This window comes from Ammospiza caudacuta, chromosome 30, assembly GCF_027887145.1.
Source record: "Ammospiza caudacuta isolate bAmmCau1 chromosome 30, bAmmCau1.pri, whole genome shotgun sequence".
NCBI lineage: Eukaryota > Metazoa > Chordata > Aves > Passeriformes > Passerellidae > Ammospiza > Ammospiza caudacuta.
This window is the reverse complement of record NC_080622.1, coordinates 1,557,055-1,569,943: the sequence shown is the minus strand read 5'-3', so window position 1 is coordinate 1,569,943 and position 12,889 is coordinate 1,557,055. Positions and strand designations below refer to the sequence as shown.

At 48.1% G+C, this 12,889-nt stretch overlaps 1 long non-coding RNA gene across 1 annotated transcript; it reads right to left on the bottom strand.

Moving 5' to 3' along the window:
• Positions 1 to 10,722: 10,722 nt before the first annotated feature.
• On the bottom strand, positions 10,723 to 12,309 carry LOC131569641 (uncharacterized). The gene is made up of 4 exons (XR_009275809.1): positions 12,212 to 12,309; positions 11,761 to 11,866; positions 11,427 to 11,483; positions 10,723 to 11,142 (listed from the first exon to the last, which is right to left on the bottom strand). It is a non-coding gene; the product is annotated as an uncharacterized LOC131569641 (long non-coding RNA).
• Between the last annotated feature and the right edge of the window lie 580 nt (positions 12,310 to 12,889).

The following is a 12,889-nucleotide window of genomic DNA, read 5'->3' as shown; positions in this document are numbered from 1 at the left end:
GAGGCTCCCAGGCCTGTTTATCCATATTGTTATGTTTGCCCAATTATCCCATCATCAAAAAATCAAACAATATTAGAGGTAGCAGGAATTTTAGTTGAAAAGTTTAGAAAATATATAAAATTTGATACACTTGAAATATTAACAATATAATTAGGCTAAAACTAAGGGATAATTTGGTTCCAATAATAGCGCATAAGCAAAAGATAACTGCGACGTACGGAATGCAGGGCTCTTGGACCCTTGCCACCTCACGTAGGAGCTTGCCAAGTGAAGATTCCCCCCTTCTATGCCATGTGTCAATGTCATCTCCTCCCATTTTCGATTCATCACACTTCTACCTCCGCCCTCATCACCACCATTACTGTGCATACGCCACCACTTGTTTTGGTGGTCACACAAGTCTTTGGGGGTCGTCACTGATGAAGGCCTCTATTCTTCATCTATGTCCTTTAATTCACCTTTGGGTTACACATGCACATCAAGCCAGTACAATGAAAGCCAAAACTAACATATTACTGCATTTAAGCATCAAAGTTATAAATCTCTTACAGCTGGCATTTTCCTGGGACCCAACCAGATTGTTCCTTCTTTTTGGTAATTTTTAGTAACTGTTATCTCTTGCTTTTTCCTCCTGTCATTCAACATCTGCAGGGAGGGGGATGGAACCCCTCCTATCTCTTTCTTTTTTGGCATTACAACTTTTAAATTTTTTATCATTTTCAATTAGTAATTGCTGTATCAATATTGATTTTGATTTCAATTTTACAGCACGAATCATACCAATTTTCCACACATGGAATCCTTTGGTTTTCATTGCTTGTTAAGACTATAAAAAAAAATATTGTTGCTGGGTGATTCAGAATCAGCCCATGTGTGTTAAGTGTAGTCTACAGGGGATAAAGAGAAGGAAAAGAGAAGTACTAATACATCCTGATAAGTTGAGAAATGTAGATAGCATGAAGAATGAATAACACAAGAAGTAAAGATGGTATAAAAAGAGTCCACTAGAATGTAATTTAGCAGATGAGAAAGATTTGGTAGGAATCCTGGAGGGTAATTTTTCAAGGAAAGGTAATCTGATGAAATACTCTTACCCAATAGTAGGCTTGGTATCAATTAGAAAGTGGTGAAAAGTGACCCCCAATGGAACTTTATGATCCATTGTTACAGTTGATGTTATTTTTAAGACAAGAAGAAAAATGAGATCCAGTGATATATGCAGACATCTTTTTTACCCTGAAGAATAAACCTGAGTGTCAGAAAGAATATGGCTTTGATTTGGCCCCACAGGACCTTTAGTCCTAACTTTGGAAAGAGATAAGAGGCAGAAAAGAAAGAGATGGCATTCAGCATTCAGCATAAGGCAGAGATGTTTGAAATTGGCTCCAATGCACCAGGAAGATTGTGTTCTAGGTGTCCAAGACTTACAGCCGAGTTAGCCCAGGCCAGCATGGGTGCACTCCCCCTGAGGCAACCACTCTGTCCCCTGAATGAAAGCCAAATGGCAGTGAGGATGAGATGAATAATCCAGGTGAGGGGACAATTTCAGAGACCCCCAGTGAAAACCAACCTAAGGAATAAAACCAAGAAAGCTTTGCCTTTAGTCACCCCCTTAAGGCAAGTCTTGAGTCCCCCAGGAGAAGCCATGTGGGTGAACATCTGTTTTTCTACTAGTGACCTGAAGAGTTGGTGGGAAAAAGTTAAAATGGATAGAGAAAACCCTAGCAAAGTAGCAAAAAGATTGGAGTTCATAGTCAAGAGTCAAGAGCCAGAATGAGGTGATACTGATTTCATGTTGACAGAGCTAACTGAACCAGCAAAAGAGTTGGTGATCAAGGTAGCCAGAGCACGTGTGCAGGGACAAATTGCTAGTGGAGCCTCACAAGGTACAGTGGACCAGCTGTGTCCTATTGTAAGCTGTTGGGACCGGTGGGAGAAATGCAGCACGCAATATGAGTGATAAGCAAATCTCAAACTTTATTGATAGGTACACGTCTTTATATCAGTGTTAATGAATCTCATACATATTGCAAAAGTGAGCTCAGTATTGGTTAGTTACTTATCAGGCAACTATGCCTACTTCTGCCTTCTTGTGGATATTTTATTGAAACTTTTCTTTGTATTTCTGCCAAAGATGCTCTCCCCTATCCTACTGTTGCACCAAGGGCACCATATCCTTGCCTGTTATTGTACACTGACTACTGGCTTCTATGCTTGTCCCTTTCAAGCTTAACAAGTGGCATTATGTCGACGTGACCTTTCTCAGCTGACCAACTTTCCACAAAGCTCTCCACACTTCCCCCATTTTTCTGTTGAATAAGCATAGTCTGATTAAATGCAGCAGATATCATCCTTTGTACCATGTTCTGTAAGCACGTGCAAAAACATGGCAAAATTAACACTACTAACAGAGCTATAATGCCCACTATAATGCCAACTTTAACAACAGAACCTAACCATGATCCCAGGCCTAACGATGAGAGCCATCCATCAATACCGAAACCTGATTCTACCTGTAGGTTTCCAGTTAACCTTTGCAATTCAGCGAGCTGGGCATGGATGGACTGCGAATGGTCAGAAAGATTCATGCAACACATGCCTTCAAATTCTTCACAGCCATGGCCTTGTGCAAGTAAAAGAAAGTCAGTCGCAGCTCTATTTTTAAGCATTGCGTGAGGAATAGAATTAACATCAAGCAAAAGGCTAGCAAGTGCCAAAGAGGTGGCATTGGTTTGCTTTGCAAGCCAGCATCCCAACTTATTTAGGGTACCATGGGCACCTGCAGCTGCCACCCCTGGAGTCAGAAAGGATGCTGCAATTATGGCCCCTGGGAACCAAAATTTTACATCGTCCCTACAGTCAGCAGTAAATGCATTGATCATTCTCTTATGTCGACGATGGCGGCGGCTCATGTTTAATATCATGGACGTATTGGGAGTAAGCAGAGACAGCCGTCCAATTGTACATGGCCCAATGTACGTGCAGCATCGATGGGACACCAGGCCAAGCACGGTCCCCACAGATTAGGAAGTAACCTGCTGGCAGTTGAATAGGGTCATTTGATGAGATTGACACTTTCCCTGTGGTATAATTGCACCAAGCTGTTGCATTATGATACACAGCCATGCTGGAAGTTACAATAGTGAAATGGTTTTTTGCTGAAAGCTGGCTTCTATGGTTAAAATTAATACATGCATCTGCCATCACTGAACCTAACAGCTCCAATTCTTGGGGTTCCTGTGGTGCTATGGGGAAGTGAGAAACCCATTGGTCCCAATTATCTACACTTGTCTTAGGATTGTCAGTTTTGCAGGTGGGTACACCTGAGGGACATGGCCAGGGATCTGCTGGTAGCCCTACCAAGCAAGTTGTAAATGGATTACCAGGAGAAGATAATGACAGGCAAATAGCCTCCTGGTTAGTTAAGTTTGCCAGGGTGACCCAAATGTTAGTCTTAGGCTGAAGTGGGGCCCATGCATGATGAGTTTTCACTTCTCCGGCAGCACCTGCACTGTCTGCTAAGAGGGTGAGGATTAGCAAGGTAACAGCATAAAAGTGCCACATCACCCTGGTCTCCCCAGGTGCTGCTTTGAACCACCCAGACATTTGGGAGATAAACATGTTTCCCACAAGTCATTAAGAATGTCTCTTCTTTCCTTTCCCCTTCTTTCTCCTTGATCTGCCCAGATTTAACATCTTTAGGTCTCTCAGACAATTGTCCCACGCTTGGTTGGGATCTTGATCTGCAGAAATTGGACCTATTATACTTGTCTGTGAAAGGGGAATACCCTTACCACACTTAGTCTGTAAAATATGCGACTTGGACTGTCCCAAAGCATGTTTAACTAAATGCTGCATCTCCCACCTAAATCATGCAATAATTTCCTGTTCCGGTGACTCATACAACTGTAACCCTTGGCGGCCAGGTAATCCTGTAAAGGTCCAGAGTTCTGCTTGCCAGGAGCCCAACAGCCAATAAAATTCACAGCTCCTGCCCCACAAGTCAGGTAATTGAGTCTGATGTACCCACTTATTTTGCTGACAACCCCCACAAAAAAACAATACCCATGCAGCACACTGTCTATTTTGACAATCAGTACAAGCTAGGTACCTAGGCCCTCTAAATTCAAATGTAGAAAGCGCTTGAAGCAGGCTTAGTATATAATCTAAGGATTTGCACCGATCAATCGCTCGGTAGATAGCCAAACTGCACTGTCCTTTCAGCTTGAGAAGTATTGGTCAAAGGATGATCAACAGCTTTGTCTCTACTTGCTGACGGTCTTCTGTGCTCAGCTGATGGAGTTCTGGTGGTTCCATCTAACACAGCTGCTCGGGTCCATTTAGCAGGTACCCATAAGGGTCCTGTAGGGGTAGAGACACAAAGATATCCTCGGCCCCAATATAACACCTTAGCAGGACCTTGCCATTGTCCTGTTTTGGGATCTCTGTTTTACCCAAAACATCTTGCTTTACACTTTCTTTCTCCTGTACATAGTGGCGAATTACAGCAGGAACCTTGCTTTCCCCAAAACACACACAAGTGACTTAAAACAAATAAACACCTTAATGGGCTTTCTTGCGGCTCTCTAATATCCTTGTATTTACCTAGATATCTTTTCAAGGTACCATTAGCTCTTTCTACGATTGCTTGCCCTGTCGGGGAATTAGGGATGCCTGTCACATGTTCCATTCCCCACATTTGCATAAACTGCTTTATTCTTTTGCTGCAGTAGGCAGGCCCGTTATCTGTCTTAATACACCGTGGCACTCCCATTACAGCAAAGCAGCTGCTGAGATGCCTCTCCTCTTGTCCAGCTTTCTCACCAGTCTGTGCTGTGGCCCATATAAAATTACTATAGGTGTCTGTAGTAACATGCACATACTTCATCCTGTCAAACTCAGCAACATGTGTGACATCCATTTGCCAGGTCTCATTCGTACTCAACCCTCTTGTGTTAACTCCCAGACCTAACCTGCAGCCCCCATTATGACGACTACATATGGGACAGGTTTTGACTATTGCCCATGCCTCGTTCATAGATATCTGAAATTCTCTATGGAGACCTTTTGCATTTTGGTGAAACATGGAATGTGACTCTCTGGCCATAGTCTGCCTGGGAATTGGAGTCATTTGTGTGATTGAGACTAGCTTATCTGCTCATGCATTACCCTCTCCTAGACCAATATCCCATTTGTGACTTCTGATATGGATAACAGAAAAGGGATTTTTCTCAGTTTAATCACCCTCTGTAATTGAATAAACAGCTCATGTAACCTCCTGTTTTGAACATCTTTTATAGAGGCATCCTCTATTTGCTCACACACTCCTGCAACATACAAAGAATCTGTCACTATGTTGAAGGGCCCCAAAAAATGCATCATGGCCCATAGAACAGCCAATAGCTCCATTGTTTGTAAAGTATCCAACTCAGAAGCCTGGAGAATCTGATGGTGCCATTGTCCCTTTTCCTGCCAGGTCACTGCAGCAGTTCTTGATTTTCTTCCTGCATCCGTGTAGGCTGTTATAGCATCTGACAGGGGCTTCTGTGATCTTTTTGGGCATTGAATCCAACCCCACTGCCCTACCCAGTTCAATGGTATATTGGGAATATCACCAGTGGCAATCACACTTCCAGCTCCCAGCAGCATCTCTTGTAATTCCATACTGTTTATCAGGTACCATGTCAATGTATCTTTCTTCATTGGTATCCATATCTGATCAGGCTCCTTTCCCATAATCTGTAATGCCCGTTCACAACCCTTCTTTAGCAGGTCAGCCAAAATTTTGATTTTTTGAAGAAGGGTTTTATGCTGTTGAAGTGGAGGACATACCCATTCTAAGGCCCACGCCTCCCCCGTTTTTCTGTTTTTCTGAATAAGTGAACCCAATAAAAATTTAGTTTCACACCAAACTGTCAGCTGTATGGGGAGGTTAAGATCTTGTCTCCGGACACTGCCCTGTGTCACACAGTCCAATATCTGCTGAAGTGTCTTAACCTACTCAGAGGTTATATGGACAGGTTGTGCTGGGTCAGTCCCTTTTAGTAAAGGTCGAAGTTCATCTAACAACTCATTTGGAAAGCCCACAATAGGGCGCAGCCATTGCAGATGACCAAGTAACTTTTGAGCATCATGCAATGTATGTATTTTAATATTCAATTGCAATTTCTGGGGGGTAACAGCCTGATCAGAAGGTGTCCATCCCAAATATTTCCAAGGTGCAGATAATTGGATTTTTTCAGGAGCTACAACCAAGCCATGTAGTTCCAGGGCCTTATGTATTTCTTGAATTTGTTGACCTGTGAAAGGTTGCGGCTGCGCAAATAAAAGATCATCCATGTAATGATAAATGGTTGTTTTGGCCCGGGCCTGTTGCAAAGGTTGTAAAGCATTGTCAACATACAGCTGACACAAGGAGGCGCTGTTGCGCATTACCTGTGGGAGAGTAAGCCATTCAAATCTCTTGTCTGTTTCTTCTTCCCTATTTAAAGCTGATAAGGTAAATGCAAACCTCCGAGTGTCTCAAGGGTGAAGAGCAATAGTAAAAAAGCAGTCCTTAAGATCCACAATTAACAGTGGCCAGTCCTGTGGCAACATGACTGGGTTAGGCAAACCTGTTTGTAAGGCGCCCATAGGCTCCATTTGTTCATTTACAGCCTGTAAATCTTGTAGTAAACAGTACTTTCCCGACTTCTTTTTAATAACAAAAATAGGGGTATTCCAGGGGCTTACTGACAACTGTAAATGACCCTGCTCATATTACTCTTGTACTAGTACATGTGCTTGTTCCAGATATTCCCTTTTTAATGGCCATTGCTTAACCCACACTGGTGTGTCCGTGTTCCAAATGAGTGGGATTGGGAAAGTCCATGCAGTGGCCATTAGCCCAAAGGGTACTCATTTGTCAGCACTACCCCCATTTGAGCTAAAATGTCCCGATCAGTGAGGCACTGCACAGTAGGGGGCAAAGGCATGACTGAGAAAACACTCCATAAAATTTTTCCGTTGATAATTTCTGATAACATGGGTGATTTTCTTCCAAGCGTTAAGCCTCCAACCCCGGTAACTGCTACTGTGGTTGGCTGTAACAGCCAGTTGTGGGGCCAGCAATCCAGGCTGATAATGCTGGAGTCTGCGCCAGTATCTAATAAACCTTCCAAGGTTTGCCTGTCACCGTGATACTCTATCAATACAGCACGTTTTGGCCGATTGTTTAAATTCATTGTTAACAGAGTAAGTCCTCCAGTGGAGCCAAAGCCCTGTTCCCCTCTGGACTGTGATTGATGAGGGGGTAATGTTTTAGTCATTTGTTACAATGGAACTAATTGAGCTATCCTCTGTCCTTTTTTGATTCGTATCGGTGGAAAAGGAGTATGTACCATAACAAAATTTCCCCAGTAAAATCAGCGTCTATTACCTCAGTTAAAACAAATAATCCCATCATGGTGGCTGATGAGTGCCCCAGAAGCAAAGCTCCCATAGGCTGTCCATCAATGATGATTGGTCCCTTTATTCCAGTCGGGACCTTTTCTGGTTGGGTGGTCATCAATGTTACCGCTACTGAGGCTGCCACGTCCAGCCCGAGGCTCCCGACGGTGGCTGGTTGAAGGGGGGCTGGGCTGAGGTGTTGACAGCTGCTACTTGTGTCTGGGTGCGGTGGCTGTTTGCGCTGGGCCTCCCGGTTCCCGAGTGGCGTCGGCAGGCTCCGGTATTGTGGGTATCCGAGCGACAACTGTGACACCAGATGCTAGCTGCTTGGCAGGCTCACCGGGTATGTCCCATGCCTCCGACCGGTAACATTTAAATTGGCCAGTAGATGGAGATCGTGGACTACTTGTTGCTGCTACTTGTAGGGGCGCAAGGGTGGCAAGGACTTGACTCTGCGATGCCGCTGCCTGCTCCTTCAGTCCTGTCCCTAGCTCTTTAATAGCTTCTACTAACATCGCCTGAGTCCCTACAGGCACATTTGCCATGCGTTCTAAAGCTTCTTCTATAGTCCAATTAGCTCTTAGGCTATTTAACACACTTTTCGTAGCCTCATTGCTATTTTGAAGCGAACACTGCTTCAATAGGGCCCCTTTCATAAAATCTGCCACTCCACATTGCTCGATAGCAGCGGCCACCTTATCTACAGAAGATCCAAACTATTCACCCCTTCCTTGCTTTATAGCCATGTATGAGGGAACCCTGCCTGGTTCTTTTATCCTGTCTATAGCTAGCCTCACCAGTCGCATAGCCTCTCGGCATTTATCAGGACCGATTAACGCTTGTGCTTCTGTTTGAGCAAAAGCCCCTGTGCCAAATAATTCATCTAAGGTTATCCCCTGTAAAGGGTCACCTGGTTGCCGTACCACTGCTATGCACTCCTGGCAGAGTGCTTGCCAATGTGCATTAAACAGAAGCTGCTGATGTTGAGTAAAATTAAGAGTTGCTATTCCTCTACAATCGGCTGGCAATAACACCTGGGTCCCCCAAATATAGCCAAACATTTGCTTTGTGGGCTCAGGGGTCACCCCAAACTGACTAACTGTGGTCCGTAACTGTGACAACAGTTTCCAATCTAGGGCAGTAATTGCTGCCTGTAATCCACCCCCGTCCAGAGGAGTATACACCACGGGGCAAGCCACTTCCATAGCTGCTGCCATAGCCTCACTATCCCCCAAATCCGTGATCTCTTTTGCTACCGCTGCCCATGCCTTCCTCCGCTCTTGTGCAATGGCCCCCTCTAGGTCCCTCTCTGCCCCAGGGATCGGCTCATTGCTAGGAGAGGGAGTGGAGGGTCTGGCCAGGGCACAGGCGGTGCGGATGGTGCTGTTACGGGGGGTGAGTTGCTGCTTGAAGCAGGAGCCGATGTTGGTGGCAAGATAACTGTGGATGTCGCAGGGGGTAATGGGCAAATCTGACAATTCCCCATAACTTTTATTCTTACTATGAGCAGCAGTAGCTTGCTGTGCAGCCTTCTTTACTACCTGATATTGTACTAACTCATTATGCACCACTCGCCATAACTTTCCTTAACTTCTTTGCAGTTTTATCATCATCTAAAACCACCTCCCACAGCTTATCTCCATACTTTTGCCACTCACTTAATTTATGGACTGTATGAGGATTTTGAAAAAATCCCTGTGCATACCCGTAAATTAATAACCCATGAAGCTCTTTCTGAAAATCTATGCCCTTAACCTGTCTCTTTTTTAAAAAGCAAGTAAATAAATCATATGCTGATCGCCTTTCCATTTTAAACATCAGCGCTGTTGCAGCCCCACAAGGTCGAGGCAGCACGTATCGGCCGGGCTTTCCTTTGAAGTCACTCAGGGAGCGGCACCTCCCCCGTTTTCAGCGGTGCTTTTTCACCGTCCTTGCTGTGACGGGACCCAAACACCTTCACCGATCCCCCGTGGTCGCCGTTACCGATATCACGTCGTTGGGGTCACCATGTTTTTGCGGGAGAAATGCAGTATGCAATATGAGTGATCAGCAAATCTCAAACTTTATTGATAGGTACACATCTTTATGTTGGTGTTAATGAGGCTCATACATATTGCAAAGGCGAGCTCACTATTGGTTAGTTACTTATCAGCCAAGTACGCCTACTTCTGCATTCTTGTGGATATTTTATTGAAACTTTTCCTCATATTTCTGCCAAAGATGTTCTCCCCTATCCTGCTGTTGCACCAAGGGAACAATGTCCTTGCCTGTCATTGGACATTGACTACTGACTCCTCTAGGGCATGGAGACTGCTCCTGACCAGCACTGGACATTAGATTCAAGTACAGGAATCTGACAGAATGAATATTTCTAACCTGTTGCCTATTAAAATCACCTCAGAAGAGAAAAGATGGATTGTAATTTTGAGATAATTCCTATATCAACCCACAGAAATTTGCATGTGGCAGAGAAGCATTTTAGTGGAGTGCAGACCCCCTGACCTCCTGCTAGCTCAATAAAAAGGCTTTTACAAGGCAATGCATTTGTCTGCTGATTTCTTTGAATTAGGGAGACCCCTCAGGACTGCTGAATCCTGAGGGAACACTGCTGGCCATCCCCTGTGTGTATCTGCAAAAGCTTCAAATCAGCCACCCCAGCTTCCGGGGCCTCTTTTGGCCAGCATCCTGATGTGGATGCAGGGCTGCTGCCAGGCACTGCTGGGACCCAGTGGGTCAGGACCAGCTGTCTCGTGTCCACGGAGCAGCCCTGACACAGCCAGGGCCATCCCGAAAGCCGACAAATGCTCATGGGTCAGCAGAGAGGAGCAAGGAGCACTGGGCTGCTCTCAGGGTATCTCAGCATGGTGCTCCAGTGGGAGGAGCAGGCTGGCCACCCACATTCAGGGCATCCCCTGCATCAAAAGGATGGGCATTTTGTCCTTTTCATCCCTCCAGCCCATAACCAGGCCTGACATCTCCTCTTCTGGGGTGGAGTTTTTCCAGTTACAGTCAAATTCCCACCAGTTAAACCATAAAGTTTCCTTCATTGTCTGCTCTTCATGATCTTGTTGACATGCACAACAGTGGACCAAATATGGCAGGGCCTTAGACAGGACTTTGGTCCTGACACACAGGCTCCTTGTCCTTCTGCTTGCCTTTAGTGTGCTCAACAAGATTGTGGAACTGCACAGTGCTGTGGAACTGCGACTTCAGCACAGGAACCTTTCCAGCCTGACCTGCCCTCGTTCCTCTGGGTCTGTGGGAGAGAATGGCAGCAGGGGCCAGTGTGTCCCAGGGCCCCGGATGTGCTTCAGCTCCACAGGGATGCAGGCAAAGTGAAGAAGCCAAACTGTTTATTAATGGAAGGCGAAGCAAAGGGAGGAGTGGGGAGGGAAGAAAGGGGACGGGCAGTGTCTGAGGGCTGGGGGGAGGCACGGAGTTGTCAACAGGCAGGGAGAAGGCAGGAGCTATTGGAGCTTCCCATAGGCTCAGCTGTGCCAATCATCAGCTGTGCTTGAAGCTCCAGCTGGTCTATTCTGTCTCTTCTGGCCTCTCAAGGTGATCTCCTCTTCCATGGTGTTTTTAGGACTTTTGGGAGCAATGGTTCTTCTGAGCCACCAGATAAACGTAGTTCTGCAGATCTCTCAATGATTCTCTGCTGAACGACTATGTTCATTTGGGAAGGACTGTCATCTCTTCTCAGGCCTTGAAGGGCTGGAAGAGAGATGAGCAGAGGCACAGTCAGAATCTGGATCTGCAGGTAGCCAAGGAGGCCTTCCTGCCAGGGCCATACCTCCCACCTCTTGCCATGGACAGGAGGCAGCAGGAGACAATGGGATCAGCCAGAAGGTGCTGGCCACAAATGTCACCCACACAGGTCCTGTCCCTGAGATCTCTCTGTGCTTGTCCACACAGGGAGCTAAGCCTGTCGCAGCCAGGGCAGGACTTGCACTTCCCCCAGTGGCAGCCCCCGCTGTCAGCCCGCTGCCCGCACTCACCCTCATTGAGGAGCTGGAGCTCTTCCTTCCAGCCCATCGTGACCATCCCGGCCATGCCTGTGAACACAGAGCCTGTCACGGCCCCAGCGGCACAGCTCCCTGCCAGCGGCGCTGCCGGCGCTGTGGCCACACGGGCTGCTGGCCAGGCAGGGCTCAGCCCGGGCCCTTGCCGCACGCTGCTGCCCCAGGGCACGGCTGCCAGAGGGCGGCAGCAGCAATGCCCAGGCCAGGCGGGGCTCCACGGCGCCGGGCCGGGCTGGCGCTGCCGGGGCAGCAGGCGGGGCCGGGGCCGAGCTGCGGCGGGCCGGGGAGGGAGCCCGGGCTCGGGACTCACCCATGATGATCCTGACGGCCGCCGCTCGCAGGGGCTCCTGTGGGCTATCCAGGAAGCGCAGGGCCCGGCGCAGGTGCTCGGCCGCTCGGCTCCTGTCCTCTGCCAGCTGGAGAGAGTTGGCGCGGGCTCAGCTCCTGGGCCGGGCGCTGCCTGCGCCCATCGCCAGCCTCGCCTGCCCGCACAGCCCTGAGGCGCGGCCAGCAGCCGCTGGCCAAGGGCTCCCGAAGGGAGGGGGCAGAGGGCCGAATGCTGCCCGGGGAGCCGCGGTGCCGGCCCGCAGCCCCGCCGGGCCGGGGCTGCATGGGCACCCGACTCAGGCCCACGGGAGCCTGGAGAAGAGCCCGCGCGGCCTCTGGGTGCAGCAGCGGGCACAACTGCCAGCCCCGCACACTGAGCACCGCCCTCAGGGACCTTCTCCAGGCTGAGCCTGAGGCTTCCAGGCCCTCCTTACCAGGACCTCGGTGAACTCTGACAGCTGCCCCTTCTTCACCAGCTGCTTGAGCTTCCTCCTCTTCAGGAACCTTGCCACACGAAGCAGCGTTTCCCAAGAGGCCTAGAGGGCAGCAGAGACCCAGAGATGGCCCCACAGGCCAAGGCACAGGACCCACATCCCTGTGCCAAGTCCTGCAGGAGGCTGCAGTGAATGAGATGCCAGAGCAGGAGGCAGCCGAGCCCCCTCCCCGAGGTCCACCAGCATCACACAAAACCTCACCTTTGCCACACACTGGTTCTCATCATGGCAGTGGAAGAAGAGTGGAAGGAGGCTTTGGCTCAGAATCTTTGCAAGGGGCTTTTTTCCCTCATCCACTACCAAGTCCATCACCCTGATCAAGAGCTGAAGGGAGAGTACTTGCACATAGCTGTTGTCCTGGAGGAATGGAAGAGGATGGGGCCTTTAGAACAATTACTCCAGGCTCACCTAGGCAAAGTTTCTGGGCAGCAGCCAGTTCCTGCAACTGGGGACACAGAGCCTTACATGGTCAAAGAGCAGCAGCAGTGCCTCAGCCAGTTTTGGGGCAGTGGTGCTGGATACCAGGATGTCTGCCTGGAGCACATTTGTGAACACATGGATGGACATGCTGACCACCTCTCCATCGGCATCACCCAGCAGCTCCAGAAGGCTCGGAGA